Genomic DNA, 13,613 nt, shown 5'->3' on the forward strand with positions numbered 1-13,613 from the left:
GTTCTCTTTCACAGCCCGTACTGGCATTGTGTGGTTTATGTTCCCCTCAATCTTAGCTGTTTAATAAGCTTTACTGCTTAATGATTTTTTTTTCTTCCCCTCTTCATGTATTATAGCTGTATCTGGAGCTCTGGGGATTCTCTGTTAATAGCTTGTCCTATTGTGTTTTGTCACGTCCTTTCTTGTGACTAGTAATTTATCAGTAGTATTGATTGATGTAAAATTATAGACTTCCCAATCTTTCCTAGCCTGCAGAGTGTCTTTCAAGAACTCATAAAGTAGCTCAAGTGATGAAGAGCCCTACTTAGCAGAATAGTTAAGAGGCTGCTCTTCTAGAGCTATTACATTTGGGGTATTAAGGCAAAACACTGAATAAGGGTGCCAGGGTGACTTACAGCTCTCTTGTTCCATTTCTTCTCAGGATTATAGCTACACTTTCTCTTTCTGTTTTTTCATTTGGACATAAAACACTAAAACAGCTCAAGACGTGTTCTCATCTCACAGATAAGAAAATATAAGCTGATGGTTTGAAAACTGAAATCATCTGCTGAACGTAACAAGATAAGCCCATGCGAGTTGTGTTGTACGAGGAGCCATGATGATTTTGTAAACAGATGGCTGAGCAATGAAAGAAAGAAAAATCAATTGCTCACAGAAGTAGCACCTGAAAGAACAGTTATCAAAATTAATTGGATCTGTAAAATAAGGAAAAATATTATTTGCTGAATACCCCATTCAAGCTGTTTGCTAAAATCTGTCAGAGTCAAGCCTTTATAGATGTGTTCATGAATTGTTCAAGTTTGCAGAAAAGGGGAAGAATTCACTTTCAAATTTACAGAATCAATAAACAGAATTTGAAGGTTGCCATATGTCTGCTGAACAAACTGGATGAGAATCCAAACTTTTCTAAGTGTTCTTGAAATTAGTAATTTTATCAGTTTTCCACTACCTTAATTGCTCAGAGGACAGAAAATAAACATTCTATGACAATTTTCAGGAAAAGCTACAAGAATAAGAACGAAAGACATCTAATAAGTCTATATTTTCCTCTGTTTTGTTTGTTTTGCTGTTCTCCACATTTAATCACATCTCTCTTTGTCCTTATCTCATAAAGGAATTTGCTGCACATGCATTTCATATATGCATACTAGAGCATAATCAGTGCAATAGGATGGTAGAAAACCCAAAGTAGGAGGCATAGGTTTAAATGTGCTTTGTGAGTGAGACCTAATGGTTCCTGAGAGACACATGGCTTTGGAAAGTTAAAGGTATGTAATTGCACCTGGTCAAAACCAGCAGGAGTTATGCATCTGGCACCTTGTAATTTACTTTTGGTCACACATAACCATGAGAAAGCATTCTGCTGCTCACTGGTATTGCATTTACTGGAATCATATGCAATTAACGCAAGAGCCAAGTTACCTGACAGAAAGTTGTTATACGGCCAAAGTCATCACCAATGTCTATAAATTATATTTCCATGAACCAGTTAAGCTCCTTTACCCCCAGATCATGCATTAGTTCAAGGAAAAACTGGGACTGATAAAGCTTTCCATGAAGGTATGCTTGTCTTCTCAGCTCTAAGATCTCCTTAGAGTGAAACTGCTGCAAAGATGCCCTGAACAAACATGACCCCTAGGACTGTGACCAGGTGCTTTTTTTTTCCCCCAGCTCTGGCTACATCTACATTACTGGTTTGGTTTGACACGAGAGTGCACTTTTAAAGCAAATCTCATAGTTGAGTCAACTTATTGTGCTGAGCTTTTCATGGTGGAGCAGTCTCAGAACATAATCTGGATTCCTTTGGGATGAATCAAAACCAGAAGGTGCCCTGTAGGAGTGCACCTAATGCACCCTAACTGGTACTGGGCAGTCAACCCATGGGATCAGACTAGGGCTTGTCTAAATGAAACCCCCAAAACACATACCATGTGGACATTACAGCCTCAGTACCAGCTCTTTCCCATTCTAGATCTGCTCCCATGGCGCTGAACCAATTGCTAACATAGATACAGAACACGTCTCCAGGCTTCTGGCTGCCTGGCCTCTAAAGGGGCTATAGCCCATGTTTCCTGCTTTTTTCACCCTGCGCTGAAATTTCTGCTATTATATCATGGACATGAAGCAGCATATCATTAGGCTTACTGTAGAATTTACCCGTTCTTTCTTTCTTCCTTCTTTAAAAAAAATAATCAAAAACATAGCTTATGGAAAAAACAGTTGGTGAAGAAAGGTCTCTGTTATGTACAGACACCTCAGCGTTTAGTTCTGCATTACACTCCAGCTTACCTCAATTGACATTCAAGCAACAATTCAAACAGAAAAACGCATAAAAGTATCAGGAGAGGCATCCTATTGAAAGTCCTCACTACAGTACATATGTGCAGGCAATGAGCAGACTATAGCCGTGCACATCGGCTCTCCTTAGCAGCCAGTCAGCTGTGAGAAACGAGCCTGACTCCCGGAGGTAAACCTGCAGGATAACATACATTCGCAACAGCAATTTTTCTCTCATTAGAGTACAATTGGACACCCAGTTTGGAATAGTCATGCTTGGTTAGGAAGGGGGAAGGAACTCTTTCCACACAGACTAGTCGATGTAGAGTGGAAAATCAGTTACGCTCATCGCATCTGCGGTTTTCTGAGATCCCTAGCATTCACAGCCCTGTAGGTGCTGTTGACTTGAGGCTGTCATAAGTCCTTGTTAGGGGAAGTTCCCCATCATTCTGCCACATCTCCTTTATTCAGATATTATAGCACTGTCTTCCTCTGAGCGATATGAGTGATGACATATTTTAATTCAGGAAGGACACTACTGTAAAGGTTTACATTCACATTTAAACTATGCTTTTGCTTAAAAATATTTTAATTTTAACATTTTTAAATGCCTTGAAAAATAATTTTTAAATGAAAAAGCAATTAAACTTTTAAATAAGTGTAAATCTACTAAAGTGTCATTTTATATATCTGATATTCTGATTCTTCAGGAGAGAACCAGACGGGAGAGACGGGGAAAAAGGCACCCAACACAGAATGGGCCCATGCCCTGTTTCTCCTCCTCTGATAAAGAAATGAGACTGATGACAACTTGGTCTGGATTTTAGCATTTTCAGATCTACTGTAAAATTCACAGTTGTGCTTATCACCCTTTAAGATATTTTCATATTTTTCCTGACTTTCTTTTTTGTCTTTCTGTACTCTTCTAAAATAAGAATGGAGGAGGGAAAGTAGTGCAGCCCTATATTTGAAAGTATTTTCTACAACTGGTGACACAATGTAATGTGTTATTTTTGTATTAATTTTGTGATTTTACCTTCTTTAAGGACAATGTTTTAAAAAAGCTTTGGACTACACTTGTGAGAATGATGACACTCATAAGCAATTACAAATCACACTAGAACCCTAGAAATAGCACCAGCTTCCAACAGGATCCTTTGCTGGTGCCTATAAATGTGGTTGTTTCTTCTGCTTCTCAGCAAACACTTAAGAGTAGAGAGTTACAAATGGCCTCATTGCTCAGCAGACTCCAATGACCAGTATTGACCGCCACTTACAGCATCTATTCGTCTGTTTATTTGTATATTTTCTATAACAAAAGCCCCATTGTGGCTCAAAAACGAGACTAAATTGGTTATGCAAATGGTGAACTGGAAATTAAAGAAATGAGACTGAAGAAAATGTGTTTCCTGCTTCCATTGCTCTGAAGCCAAAATTTAATTAACATCATTGAAGGCAGCTTTTCAAAACTGTTTCATATGGTACCGAGGTTCCCAAAAGTCCAAGTCCCCTCATGTCTCCTGAGAAATGTGAGAAATTTTCAACTGTGGGTCAAAGGAGGATCGTGTTTCCCACCCAAAGGGTTTGGGACCTCAGCCCAGAGCGGAGAAACACTGCAGCAGGACCATGGGAAGGAACAGAGGTTCCCACAGGTAGGCAAAGTGCAAATATTCGGGTTATTTTTCTGCAGGAAGAAAATGTTTCAACTTGCTTATTTGTTTTGTTTCAACTCAGTTTGCAGCCTTTGTCTTGCTGGGCTGGGAGATGGCGATTTGGGATTTGGAGCACATTTGTGTGCCTGAATGAAGCCAGAGTGTGCTTGCTCGGAGGGAAATGTGTTACTGGTGTTGCTTGCTGTGACGCTGCTGCTGTTGATTGAAAGGAGCCTGCTGTGGCTTACTGCTGAAATTACGGGAATCTTCAATAGAGCGACCGACAGCCCTTGGAGGGGGATAAAAAACACAGAAGGGAAAATATTAAGGTAAAACCATGTTGGTGGTGAAGCTTGTTGTTTACGTAAACCGTTCAGAGCCCAACAGTGACCTTTTCTCACGTAGGGCGGTGGAGCTCGTTCCAGGCAAGGAAAGTATTTGTGTGCTCACAAATGAGGATTTTGCAGAAGTCCTGGCAGTTTCCATCTGAGTCAACTCCCAAGAATGGGGTTGCAGCAAGGGCGCGAGGGGGAAAACCACCCCAGCTTGAGTTGATCTACTATGGCCCACGGGCATGGAAGTAATTTGGGAGCAAATCAATACTTCCTGCTCTCTCACTGACTGTCCACATCACACTTTCTGCTCCTCTTCTTTTCCCATTGCTTCTGATCTCTTCAGATCACTAACTACACAGTGCCTCGTTCACTGGGGTCCTTAGATACTTGCCTTACATAAACACTAACAACAACCATACTAGTGGTTCTGCTAGAAAATGTCACCTCTTGAAATCCAGCACAAAAGCATTCAAAAGCTCCCCTTTTCCAAAGAGCCTTAATCAAGCTTCTTAACTAGTTTCAAAGCAACTTGGTTTCACTTGATCACTGAAAATTAATAGACCAGAAAGCCTCTGGGTTTCTTAAGAAGGATACTACAGGGGCTGTTTGGAAGGTAATATATCCAGAGGAGTCAGAATACACCTCCTACACTGCGCTGACTAAGTGAAAACTGAATCTCCAGCAACATCTGTCCCGGCATGTAAACTCTATCCACCAAGATACTTCTGTGTAGTTACTGAAGCGTTGAACATAACCCAATTACTAAAGGTACTTTAAAAGCTGCCTTTGAAATTGAATATTAGACAGGACAGAAAAATGGTCAGAATCACAAAAATCAGAGTAACATATGGTGAAACAATCAACCTCTTTATTCTTGGTTTTGCTTTACGTACTACCTGAACGTAAAGAGCTGTGGTGTGTTCAGTTACTGAACAGATAAATTCTAAAGCAGTGGAGTTGTGCATGCTTGAAATACATTGAAAGTGTGTTTTCTTCCTGTATTTCATGAAATCATTTACTCCTTGCCAAAAAGACAATGTATTTTCTTTAGGCAGCATTGAACATACAACCAGCGCTTGCTTGCTTTACTCATGTCAGTGCAGAACTTGCTGGTCACTTACCAGCGTGACTGCTCGTCCCCAGTTCATCCTGTGCTCTCCCTCTTCCCTGTGCCCTCAGGCTGTTCAGCTTAACTCTCAGCAAGGCACCAGCTCACAATATTTCATTTTCAGTCCTCAGTGTCATCAAGATGGAAGCCACCACAGAGAAGATAAGGTCTCTCAAGCATGTGGTACTCACAGTCCAGTGGCTGGCATTGGACTTGTTTGTCCAATGCCAAACCAGACTCCATCAGAGAATTATGGTCATTAACGTGACAGCTCACCCACAGCAGGGACTGAGCTGAGGCCTTCTGAAGCTGAATATATGAGCTAGAGCAGGACAGCCAAGCTCTGCTCCAGGGTGCTGTGAAAGCTCTCTCTTCTCTGGACCAGGTACCAAGGTGGTAATAAGAAAGAAGAATTTGCTTTTCAGGTTTAGACCCAAACAGGCGAAACTGTTCAGAAAGACTGACATGGGTTGTGGGCTATTCATCCTAAATGTTGCCAGATAAAATAAACTCCATAAGTAGCATTTGTGCTTCTAAGGAGACCTGTTGGAGGAAAAGCTGGCAAGCGTGAGCATCCCACATACGCAAATACACCAAACCTGTCAGCAGCAGCACCCAAACCAGATACTGATTTTTTCAGATGTATGTATGTGCTCTGTCTGTGTGACTGGTTAACACCAGAAATGGTAGAGTGCTCGGGAACACTGTGTCTTGGAAAGGAGAGAAATTTCATTACCTTCTAAATCTGCTACCTCAAGTGGGAATGATTCATTGATGCCAGTAGACAAAACAGCAAGGAATCCACCATGTTAACACAGACATTTTTCATTTACTGATTTCATGGAACAAATATGAAGCAAGGCATGCAATTGCCAGACAAGGAAAATACGTTGTTATTAATGGGTGTAAGGAAACAATCTTGGGAGAAAAATGGCAGTAGGTTGAACAGAGAAGCGTGCGGAGGTTATAGCAAAGTTCTGTGACCCAGAGATCATCTTTTCACCACATGTTTGCACAGCTTCTAGCTCAGTGGGAGTCTTGATCTATGACTTTGCCCCCTAAGCTGTAATCCATATAGCAGTGCTAACAACATATGTCATCTGGAAATTAGTCTCCAGCTCTCAGCAGCATAGTAGATAATCACATCTAGTGTCTTCTTATTCTGTGCTTCAAACATCCTCCAGTAAGTTACATCAACAGTAGACTTCATTCCCTTGCCAAAGGCTGTGAGCCGAAAGACGAACGGAATTAAGAAAATAAAGCATGCATAAACAAAAAAGGCAAAAAAATCTTTACGTTCCCCAAGGCATCTATGCTTCAGAAGGACCAATGGCCACATGGTTTATTACAGATAATTCTGAATTATGCAGCAAAAACTCCAACATATAGTCAACCAAAGCATAGCTCACTGAACTAGGCAGTTGCACGCAACTTTTCCACAACTTTTTCCGGGTGTTTTTTCTTACCACGTATGCTCTAGGCACATGTGTGCACACAGTTTCAAGTAGAAGTGTGGTCTTACTGAATTCAATAGTATGCCTAAATTCAGATGTTCTTAAGAGTTTTGCTGGATGTGCACCTGGCATTTCCCCCCAAGAACACCATCTTCTCCTTCTAACCAGTTCTTTCTTTAAAAAAGAAATCAGCATCAGATGCTGATCTCTGACACAGATGAAACTCCTTCGTGTGTTACACTGAAAACTCAAGCAGTTTATACACCAGTTCTATATGAAGAATCTCTCAGCATCAGCAGTCTAATCCAAAATTAGTTTGTATTTCTTCCAAGAATATAGTTGTCACACCTACTGTTTAATATAAGCTTAAGCAGCAGAACGATCTGAAGGCGAAACGCCCTCATTTAAGTTAGTTTCATACTGTTTTTAAGTATCTGCTTTCTAATTGCTAGAATCATTTGCTAAGAGATGATGCTATGTTCAACATTGCCCAAAACACTTATGAAATCTTAGCCCCTAGCCAGCAGTGCCTTTGAGGGAAATGAGCTGCAAAATCCATTGCAAGGCCTGTGAGGTTTTTATCTCTGAGTGCAGCCATTTTTCTCTATCACTCCAGCATCAAACACTGGCACCTCTTGGCCTCTTGGTCCAGTTAAGACAGGACCACCCACCTTCTGGCTCCTCTGCTCTGCTGCCCCTTGGGGTAGTTGGTAATGGAGGGAGCACCAAGCATGACAGGCCTTGAGTTCACTGGCATGAGGGGCCATGATCCTCACGGGCTTTGCTCGGGCAGCAGAGGTGGGATGCCCACCACTGGGGCTGGTTGCAGAGGCATCTCTCGTGGTTTGGCCTCACTTTTGCTCATCTGAGATGCATCCAGCCCACGATTCCCGGTTGTTTCTCCTTCCTGCGGTCAGAACCCGCAAAATAAACAAAGCTAAATAAATAAAAAGCTTGATAAATGAATGTTCAATAAATAAAGAAGATAAGTAAATAAATACATGTGTTAGATAAACAAAACTAAAAAAAGAAAGCACTAGAATGTCATTCAGTTTAAGAGTAGCTCTGGCCTATTTGTAGCTCCATTTCAGGGCAGAAGCCAGGTCCTAAGCAAGGGTTGGATTCTGATAGTTTTAATCATGTCACTGCAACATTAGTCCTGTCCCTGACACTAGCTGCCAAGGGGGGTGCCAGAAGAAAACAGAGCTTGTCTTTTTTCATAGGACTATCTTCAGTGAGCAAAAAGAAAAGAATACATAAAAGAGTAAACACACATCAATGTCTTCTCTCATCTCCTGTCTCGCCCAATTTTTCCTCCATAGTTACATGCTGGATGTTTGCGTTGCAGCAAATTCTGACTTACGACAATTGCCACTGCCCATGTCTGTCTCACACATGAGAAAAACAAGGAAGTGCTGGATGTGCAAATTTTTTCCGTGCTTTTATTTTAGCTCTGACATGGACAGAGGATATAGGGCTGTCCTTGGGCAGTGCTCTCTGTGTTTGGAAAGTGCCTACATTGGTCCACAGCCCCAGCTGGTAAAAACAAAGAAAAATGCGAAAAACACAATTCAACATGCACTGAAGTTCAGGCTCCAGACCCAGCACTGGTTTGTTTTCTTTTCAAGGTTTGAATTCTTCTAACGCAGTGCCTGTGTATGTGCGTGTGTGTGTGTATGTGGTTTGGCTTCAATATTTCCTGGAGGAATGTGTCCGCACAGCTAAACAAAATACCTCCCTGGGGGCAGCTTGTGCTTTACAGTTGCTGCAGCACAGAGAGAAAATCAGATTTTACAAAGACAGAAATGGAGTACATCCTGCCAGGGTATAAGAAAAGCTTCATGCTTGACATCATTAATGGTCAAATTATAACATCAAAAAATAATATTTTACTCCAGTGCATTTAGATCAGGAGCCTTGAAACCATGCCTGTCTCTTTGGGAAAAGAATGGGAGACAAATACATGAAAATAATCAATATTTTCTAGCTATGAAAGGGCTACGACCAGGCGCCTTTTCCAATCTGCTCTTTAAACATGTTCCACATGCTTTGTAAGTCGCTCTTTTCTCCTGAGGCTTGGTCTGTTAACAAAGAGGTGTATTAAATACAGATGAACAAAAAGATCAGCTCAGAGCTTTTCCTCGTGCTTGCAAATGCTGATCCCTCCACAGGGCTACTCAGGCCTGACACCGGGTCTCTCAATGAGGACTCAGCATCCTCAGAGAGCAGCAAATACATTTAGCCTTTTCCTAGCAAGTTCAACACTTGATAGCAAGGCTTAGAAAATGCATGTCACTAAAGATTTTTGTTGTTGTTGTTCCTGCTCCTATCAAAGTATAACGCTAAACAGAGCCGGTTTATTGGCATCAAGAACTGAGGCACTGTGTGTGGAAATGTAACCCTTCTTTGAAAAGTATGGGTAAAGCAGAATCAAAGAGTTTGCTTTGATCACTTTGATACTTTCCTGAGTGTTGTTCGGTTTCTTTGACTCTATCCGCTTCATTTCTCTTTGGTGTCAGAGAGAAAATGGTGTGGACAATGCTATCATTCTCCGCCCGGCGCATTGTTTTATTACAGAAGCTCATGTACCTAAATTATGCAATAGGCAGAATTGAAACTGTGTCTTTTTGATGTGAACAAAGTTGATGCCAACCTTTTTTGTTAGTGTACAATTAATGAGTAAGACGGGTTGATGTTCTGAGTGCGGTTCATAGCGCGGCAGCTGCTGTGCTGCCTGTACGTGTGCTTTTCACGTTCCCCAGGAGCAAACCCAGCTTTTCTGAGAGCGCCACGTAGCTGTGTAGTACTGCTTGCGCAGCACTTTTATGCTGTATTCAGACTAAGGTCCCGTGGGGCAACTGTCCTTCTCTGGGCTGGACGCCAAAGCCTCCAGCCTCCACTGCAGGCAGCTGCGGGCTCGCTCCTAGAAAGCCATGGAGCATCGCCCTATGCCTCTGCAGCTTCCAGTTCTCATACCAGTCAAAGTGATGGCTACCGGTCAGCAATCAAGGCAGTGCCCAAACCAAAGGGCAGCACAGAAGCAGAGTTCCCAGCTTGCCTGGGCTCTGCAGTCTTTGTCTGCCTGGATTTCTAAATTTTTTAAGTGACTGGGATGTGTGCATGCATAGACAGGTTGTCTACGGGACCACCTCCCTTTCTATCCCTATTACAGAACTTCCCAGTGACAGCTATGGGAAAACGGGCTGTGAATAAGGGAGGCTGAGATGGGTCTGGAGTGCCCTGAGCCTGAGAGCCGACAGCCAGCTTTGCCAGGAGAGCAGGACAAGGACCCAGCTGTTGGAAAAGTAACTGGGGAGACAAGGAAAGGGAGGTAGAATGCCCACATTGTCCCGTCTCTCCCATTCACCCAATATTCTCGCTGTTCGTTCTGCATCCCATGCAGTCTGAATTCATCTTCCTCGGCCATGGGCGACCAGAAGTGTATGTAATATGCCAGATGAGCAGATCCCTGCGTTTACACCGGAGTCAATATCTCCTTGTCCCTGCTGGCCATAACTCCTCTGACACTTCCTAAGATTACATTCACTTTTTTCATGGCAATTCTGACTGGTGGCTAATATTTATCCCATGATTCATGAGAAAATATGTAGTAATAAACCTAGCACATTTTTTTCATCCTCTATCATTGACTTATAACGAGCTCTCACAGTACAGTAGAAATTCCATGCAAAAACTCAGACTCAAATATATAAAACTATTGGATTTAATTATTTCCATTAATCCAGTCTCTAGTGATCTTTATTAATTTCTTTAGGCTATTCTGATCTTCTATGTTGATACTGGCTCCTAAACTTTTGTTTTAAGTTATGTCAGTGGAAGGGTATACGGTAATACTTGTCACAAAGACGGATCGTGATTAATATAGTAAAGATAATGCTTCAGCCATGTGTGTCTTTGTGTTACCAGGAAGTCATTATTTCATACAAACTGCTTGATTATAAGGTAGGTGATGAATATATTAACTCTGGATAATTTAAGGTAAACAGACAGGGTTTTCATTTAGTGTTTACCCAAGATTATTGGGGAATTGGGCAGCTTCTTTCCCTCTTGTGCACTCACACATGCTTTTACCCTTTTGGGGCTATTTATTTGAGGAACAATGTTTTAACAAAGAACTTTTAAATTGCCTCTGCAAACTTTAGCATGACTTTAGTCTTGTATACTCTATGTATATGTATATCAGAAGGACACTTTACATTTCAAAAGCAACACGCTTCTCAGTTTTTCGAAGGCGGATTCTTATTTCAAGAGGGCTTCTCATTTGCAAGGGTAGCCTCAGCTCTCAGCAAGAGAGATCATGGCAGTGACTCACTAGCTCTCATTGCTGATAAGATTGCTTTTTGCCCCAAATGGAGTTTGCTTGGTTTTCAGCTTGGGAAACTTCTTTAAATTCACCAGTGACTTTGCCAGCTAGACAACGACAGCATCAGAGTGTGAATCACACCATTTCAATGGGCTGATTGTGAAATAAATATGAACAGGAACAGCAGGGGGCTGGCTTTTCTTTAGCAGTCACAGTTTCCTTTTCACCATATGCCCTTAAAATGCCCAGGCAGCCTATTAGCGAAGGGGAAGATTGATAGAATCACATTTACATTTTAAATCAAGCCAAGTTCTCACTTCCCCAGCCACAACCCTTCTAAAACATCAAACAAACAAACAAACAAAACAAAACAAAACAAGAAAAGCTGCAGCCAAAGAGAAAGGAGGAAAATAAATGTTCATTTGATTAGCCTTCTAATGGAAATTAGCTTAATGGTCCAAAGTTAGAAGTATAGACGTTAAAGACCTTGGCTTGTTCTACACACGAAAGGCATAACGCTGCAACTGGGGTGATTCTTCACTCAAAATATTTCTCTTCATACCATCCCTCCATGCTTTCCTCAGTACATTACCCAGCTGTAATGTTGTCTCCCTTTTGTGTCATTATTTCTCTTTCCTTTTGGGAATAACTATAAGGGTAAAACGACATTTTCCAAAACCAAGACAGTAAGTAGACACGGTGTTGCTGAGAAAGTCCCCCAAGCCACCCTTGGATCTGACTCGCCTTTCACCTGGCTAGTGACCATGAACACCCACGCCAAGGTGGGCTGTGGGCTAACGCACCGCTGGGCGCTCTCTGGGCAGCTGCCCGAGAACCAGCCGTGCAGGCAGGAGGGGGCCTGTTTGGCACCTCATCCTTGTACATGTTCTCCAAATTACCTGTTGAATGCTGCCTACAGCTAGCCAGGTGGACGGGGGCAACGCTGCCACTGCTTTTCCTCTGCTGGGATGGCAGGACAACCTCCTGGTGCAGACCCTGCTGCGAGCTACAGTCTCATTACCGTAGACAGCTATCAACTATACCATGCACATATGCAGCTACAATCCACCTATCTTCAACTAATTCTTTTCTTAGTCACTCAACTTAAAGAAATACAAACTAAAACCACACCTGTAGGGGTGCTTAGCCATCTGGGAATTCATTACTTGTGGTTCAGAAGTAGAAGGAGAGTCTTTTTCCTTTTTCATTTTTATCAAAATGATTTAAAACAGAAAAGTTGCAATGAGGAATAAAATCCAGGTTTAAATGACAATTACATCTGAAACACAGTCTAGTATTGACACCATTTTCTGAAATGCCTAGATATTTATTTTTCCTTTGTTTCAAGGCAAGTTGATAGAACAAAAATATAATTATTAAGTTTATTGATTTTCTTAAATGGAATGAAACTCCACTTATTTTCATCACTTCTGAATTTTACCTAGTAGGGCGGATCATCAACTATTCCACCCTATTTTATACATTTTTTGTTCTTTAGAAGAGTATTTACAGCTGTAGAAGGTACTTGTCATATTGTTTGGTTTTAGGGCACTGGCAAAGATGGCTTTGAATCTGTGTTGTGTCTCCAACAGACAGGACTCCAAAAGGTAATGCGCTCTGTGAGAAACAAGAAATAATGCATCTGACTTACACTTGCTTTGGCTTCAGGGTGTTTGTGCTGCTGAGGCCAATGAACTGAACACAAGTTTTAATCTAGAGTGTGAGTGTGGATCTGCGGGAGTCTGTGACTTGTGCCATTGATTTCAGTGATGGCAGGCTTTCTTCCACTATGCTTAAATATAAAATGTGAAAAGCAGTGTGCAGAAGAGAAAGCAGAACTACGGAGACGTGATGTATTATATGGACCCATAGTTCACCTTCTCAACCAGCTGAGATGAGAATTTATTTTACCTTGCGGTTGTGCTAGCCTGCTGGAAGAACTGTTGTTTGTATCTAGAAATACACACAGCAACATAAGCTTTGACGTTTGCAGGTTTCTAGGCAAGAATAAATAGAAAACCGAGCCTGCTAGCATGCTAAGCAGCTACTAAAAAGCTCCTGTGCAGGCTGTAGTTCAACAGAGAAGTCTCTTTGGATTCCTGCTTGGCTTGGACCGGGTTGTTGTACAGAGCTGCACTTTCAGTCTCATCCATTTACTTTCTTTCAGCGACATAATGCTTCTGAAAGGTGCGGGAATACCAGTCTGAGAAAATTAAGTCCCTCATCTCCCCCTTGCAGATTAACCACAGCATAGACAAGAGCTCCTTGGAGGGACAACCTCTGCGAGCAGACAGCTCAGACCTTGCCTTTTGTTAGCCGTTGAATTCCCCAGTGGGCTTGTATCAGGGACAAATTTGGTAGATGAATACATTTATATCTATCACCTCTGATGCATTCCTTGCCAGCTGACATCACGAGTGTAATTCGGGAGGCTGGGAAGCTGACCAGCAATGATAAGACCTG

This window comes from Vanellus vanellus (genome assembly GCF_965231255.1).
Source record: "Vanellus vanellus genome assembly, chromosome: 4".
In the NCBI taxonomy this organism is placed as follows: Eukaryota; Metazoa; Chordata; class Aves; order Charadriiformes; family Charadriidae; genus Vanellus; species Vanellus vanellus.